Source organism: Quercus lobata, chromosome 10 (genome assembly GCF_001633185.2).
Source record: "Quercus lobata isolate SW786 chromosome 10, ValleyOak3.0 Primary Assembly, whole genome shotgun sequence".
Taxonomy (NCBI): domain Eukaryota; kingdom Viridiplantae; phylum Streptophyta; class Magnoliopsida; order Fagales; family Fagaceae; genus Quercus; species Quercus lobata.
Window position 1 is genome coordinate 61,502,965 of NC_044913.1, and position 6,044 is coordinate 61,509,008.

A 6,044-nucleotide genomic window follows, 5' to 3' on the forward strand; every position below is an offset into this window, starting at 1 on the left:
TAACCATTGGGGATAAAAAACTTTCTTGATAGCCCCTGCTTGCTTAAGCTTGGCCACTTCACTCCTAACAGCTTCGGCATGCTCTTTTGATGGGCGCCGAGGTGGTTGCCTCTTCAGAATAATGGAAGGATACACATTGAGTCAATGACAAATGAAGCTTGGATCTATACTCGGAGCTTCGTATGGATTCCATGCGAACACATCGACATTTTCTTTGAGGAATTCGACCAACTGCTCCTTCTCTCGCGAAGGCAGTTTAGCCTCAACCTAGAAAGATTTCTCCGGATCATCAGAAACCATTACCCTTTCCAAATCTTCACATTTTGCCTCGTTGGCTGGTCCATTTAAGGGTAATGTTGGGGATTTTAATTGCTATAAACCATTATCGGCGGTAGCCGAGGTCTCCGCCTCTGGCCGATGTTGAATAGCCGCTACCAGGCATTACCGGGCTGCAGCCTGGCTTCCCACTATCTCTAAAACTCGGCCTCCGGATGGGTACTTTACCTTTTGGTGCAAGGTAGAGAAGACCGCACCCAGGGTATGGAGCCAAGGTCGGCCCATAATAGCCGTGTATGGAAAGAAAACATTTACAACGATGAAGTCCACCTCCACCACATCCGTACCGGCCTGCACAGGTAGCCTTATCTGACCTTTTGGGACGACCATTCTTCCCTCAAAACTTACCAGAGGTGAACTGTAAGTTGTCAAGTGCCCAGGCTTCAAACCTAACCCGTTGTATAAGTCAGGATACATTATATCAGCAGCGCTGCCCTGGTCAACCATTACCCTTCTCACATTGTACCCATCTATTCTCAGTGTAACCACCAGAGTATCATCATGTGGCTGTATGGTTCCCACTTTGTCTTCATCTAAAAAGCCCAAAACCAATGGGATGTCCATCCTGGCTCTTTTAGACATTGAGCCACACTCCTCAGCTGGAGATCGAGATTTTGATAGTACCCTAGAAGGACAAGATCCAGTCCTCCCCGGGGCAGCAAAAATAACATTGATTGTTCCAAGGGGGATCCTCGAAGAAGCATCGCCCCGCATCTCCGAACTTGCTTGGCCTGCTCGGCCACTAGAGTGGTGCAATAGTTGCTTTAACTTCCCTTCTCAGACTAATTGTTCTAGATGGTCCCACAAATTCCTGTAGTCCTCCGTTGTGTGTCCGTGATCTTGATGGTAGTGGCAATAGAGATTCTGGTTGCATCTCGTAGGATCTTTTGCCATCTTATTTGGCCATTTAAAGAATGGTTCATTCCTGATCTTCCCCAGCACTTGTTGCATCGGCTCCCGAAACACGGCATTAACTGCCTGGATGTTGGCAGAACCTAACTGCCCAACAAAGTCTCTTCGTGGCCGGTTATTGTTGTGCCGATTCGACCTGAAATCCCTCCTCTCCTGAGGGATTGCCTTAGCCTTTCCTTTTCCCTGTAGTTGGTCTTCTTCTACTCTTCTGTACTTGTCAATCCTATCCATCAATTGATGTACACTAGTGACAGGTTTTCCGGTTAAAGATTTCCTCAAATCATGCTCGGCTAGAAGACTAGCCTTGAAAGTACTTATAGCCGCATCATCATGCTCTCCCTCTATCTCATTAAACATTTCCCAGTATCTATCCAAATAAGCTTTAAGAGTCTCACCCTCTCGCATGGACATAGACAACAAAGACCCCAAAGGTTGAAGAACCCTACTACAGGTAATAAAGCGAACGCCAAAAGCCCGGGTAAGTTTCTTGAAGGAGTCGATAGAATTAGCCCTTAAACCGTTGAACCATCTCATCGCCACCGGGCCCAAACTTGATGGAAAGACCTTACACATCAAAGCCTCATCTCTGGAGTAGATAGCCATCTTTTGGCTGAAATGGCTGATGTGTTCCACTGGGTCAGTCCGGCCATTATATAGGGTGAATGTAAGCTGATGAAATTGCCGAGGAAGATTCGCATCCTCTATATTCCTCGTGAAGGGTGATTTTGAAACTTGGCTTAACGCTTTATTCATGGCATTGTTCCCCAAGCCTCTACGAGGCGGACTTTTGTACCTACGTCGATGGTGATGCTCCTCTTCATAGGAAAAGGTTTCACTAGGCGGGGTTCTCGATCTTCGTCTATAACTAACACTATTTGTCTCTTCAGAGGAAGACTCGGAGCTGGGGGAAGAACATCTTCGTCGAGCGTGACACAACTCTCTCTTCAATTCATCAATTTCACGTTGCATGTCTCTGTCATTCTTTGCATGGGATACATGGCTTTTCCCTCGAGACTGGCTTTTGCTGGTATGAGTTGTGCGTACACTTCCCTCACGACCCTCTCTCCGTTCGAGGCTCTAGTGTGGATTGCCAAGCCGGGAGCCCCTTGACTCTACTTGGCGCGGGTCAGCATTTATCTGGTGCGGCCCTGATGCTACCTAGTGTGGACTTGCTTCCTCCATCGTGAACACTGTAACCGAATTTCCTTTGGCCTAGATCAAGCTCTTCCCACAGACGGCGCTAATTGTAAGGACTGAAATTGTATTGGTCCCAAAACGAAATTGGGCTCAAACGCTAACGGCCCCAAACAATAAATTTGTAGAACGTGGGTAGAAGAGCTAGACGTATCCCAGAAAAAAAACGATTAGGCTTAGAGATTCAAGATAGTTTGGCACAAATAAGATTATCAAACTTATCCTTGGAACAAACTAAGTTCTTTGTTTGATAGAGATTTCCTTAAGACATAAATTGTACAAATTCTTCTCCCTCTCCACAGTGTATTTTTCCGGGTTATATATTTGCGATCTTGGTGTCATCCTTACCACACACGCGTAGGCTGGGTTCAGGGGATTCCTTCCTGTCCCTTCCAGCACCTCCTAGAACCATCGATCAATAGCTGTAAGGCTGCTTGACCACTGTTCAAGCATCACTTCCACATTAATGCGGCCAGAGAGTTGGTTGGAAGGCATTAAATGTGGAGGTAGCAGTTTTTGAAGATATTTGTTTACCCTTCTTTTCTTACCCATGTTCCAACACCCTACCCTTTGTTGTGGTGTAACTTTGAAGTAAGTCTATGATGGTATGACACTCAGATTCACCTCGGACGCATGCTGCCGAGAATACTTTTGTCCTCGAACACTTATTGGACTCATCTCATATTGTCTCTACTCCTCTCTTAACTTTGTTCTCTTCACAGTCTTATTTGGGCCTCCTTAGATGGTCAAATGTCCTCGGATAGGGCCATAGGCCCAGTTAGTACTGCTTTTAGCAATACTTCCTAATTAACTGGCCCCCATAGTAAGCTTATCCAAATGCAACCTAAGAAAAAGATGAACTTTTGAGATGATTAGGGTTATTACACACTCACTAATACACACAAAAAAAAATTGAAATTGATTCGTGTGTGCAACATTGTATTAATGTAAATGTACTAGGGGAATTTAATCGCCCTTTGAATTACCCAGGGAGTACTTGTGGGAAACTCTTTGCCAAGGTCTATTCACCCCCAAGATTAGTTGAGACAAAGTCCTATAGCCAATAAAATAAAATAAAAACTGTATGTGTAACATAACATTCCCTTTTGATAGTATAGACATTCCCTTTTGATATTATAGCCATCGAAGAATGGATGAAAAATAACTCCTACACACGCATTTAAGGCTGCGTTTGGTTGAATGTAAAATATTTTCCAAGTGTAAAATATTTTCAGGTGAAAATATTTTCTGAAAAGGAAAATTTTTTTTAGTGTTTGATTGCATTTTAAAAATTGTATTGGAAAATATTTTCAAGTGTGTGGTAACATTCTGGAAAATACAAATTTTCTACTAGTTTCTCACATTTTCTCAACTTCCAAACAAATTTATAATAGAAAATTGCAAGATGTAAACTTTTTAAAGAAACAAAAATCAAAATAAAACCATTAAACTTTCAAACTCGGTCAAATAGAGAGGGGGAGGAAGAAAGAGTGAGAGATTGAAATCAGGTCAAGGCTCCGATCTGTGTTTGGCGTTGATGACAAGCTTCAACAATGACGAGAACGAGATGACAAGGCTCCGATCTGTGTTTGGCAGTGACTTTTCAATCCATAAAACTTGATTTGAAGGTATGGGTTGGTTCAAACGAGGGATGGGTCGATGGAGGTTGGTCGGTGAGGACGAGGATGAGGGATAGGTCGGTGAGGATAAGGGATGGGTCGGTGGAGGACGAGGACAAGGGATGGGTCGGCGGAGTGGCTTGCATGCGATGACGGGGCCGTGTATCGAGGGGTGGTTCTGGGCATCACTGGCCATGCGTCTGTGCTCTCTCTCTCTCTCTCTCTCTTTGCGCGTCTGAGTCCGAAAATGGTTTGAAGTGAAAATAGAAGTGTAAACCAATTTTCAGGTCAAAGCCATAAAACACACGGTCAAATGAAATGCTTTTCCGGAAAATTTTATTTTCCATGTGCAACCAAACAGCTGATGAGGTGTAAAATCATTTCCTAAAATGGTTTTACACCAAAACAAATGTAGCCTAAAACCTAGTGCTTGTAGGTGTGTAATAAACAATTTTTTTTCCACGGCTATTACCTTTTTTCCTCTCTCTGGCTCTTCACAGTCTATTATTACCTTCTCTCTCTTATGGTGTGTTTGTTTAGAGGTGAAATAGGGAGAATGGAAAACTTTGGAAAGAAAATAGGAAGGAAAACTTTTTTAGAGTATGTTTGGTTGGGTGAAGAGAAAGGAAAATAAATGGTGGGGATCAGGTGTTTTCTCTTCTGGCCTACGAAAAAATTTTCTCTCCAAGATGGAGAGAAAACTAAGAGAAAGAAATTCATAAAATGAGCTTCCAAATATACTTTTAAAATTCACCTTCAAGTCTCCAATGTATTGGCTTTTATTTTTTTCCTTTCATTTTTTCTTCCTTTGTAACTTTGTTACGTGTTGGCTTTTTTTTCCCCTTGATTTTTTTTTTTTTTTTTTTTTGTTACTGACATGATGGTTTTCATTTTTTATTTTTTTTCTTCTTTTCTTTTATCTGAAGTCTGAACGTAGCTTCTTTTCTTTCTTCTTTTTATTTCTGTGACTTTTTCTAGATGTGTAGCTTTCTTTTTTTTTTCTTTTTCTTTTTGTGCTCATATGTTTATTTTCTCATTAATTTTGGTTGGTTTTTTTTTTTTGTTCACGTTTTTTTTTTTTTTTTTTGAAAACATTTTGTTATGCTTTTTTTTTTTATACTTTAATTAGTGTCTATCTATACATAATTTAAAAATATATATATAATGTGTTACTTTTTTATTTTATTTACTAGGGACATGATGATCAATTTATACAAACTTTATTTTCAACAAAATAAAAAAAAATTCCATTCATCCACTTTTCTACCCTTTCAACCAAACACATATGAGGGAAACTAAAATCTTATCTATCCTCCCACTTTTTTATCTTCTCTGCATTTTTTATTCCCTCAATCAAATGGACCCTTAGTCTTCTTACCTCCATTATTGACCGCATCTTCCTGTGACATTTTTTTTTTTTTTATTAGGCATATTCTTATGACATAGACTTGCTTAAAAAGCTTGTTGCAAACCAAAACAATTTGATTAATGAAATGTCAGTTTTGGGCCATTATTTATATATCAATGTCATTTTTCCAACCAAAGCAGAGACCACCTGATTTACCCCTAGTAAGAATCAAATTATGCCTAACAAAGAGAAGTTTTCAATTATTAATTTCATTTATTAACATCCACTTAAATTTCTAGCAAAAAATGAAAAAGAAAAAGAGTTTTTTTATTCATCTTCTTCTACGCAGTCTTTAATCGTCCTCTATAGTCGGGAAAAATATACCCTGCACTAGGCATATATTTCCCCTTTCTCATTACCTCTCAAAAAAAAAAAAAAAAAATTTCCCCTTTCTCACAATTGGTCCCACTAAAAACTGAGACCTACCAATCGTGAAAGAAGAGAAGCATTCAGGCAATGCGGTGTATAATTTCTCGGTTGGTTGAGTCTGGACATGTAGCAATCTCCTCAATAATTCCAAGGTTCAAATCTGACCAACAACTTGGGGACACCACTTTGGTCCTATCACATCCCAG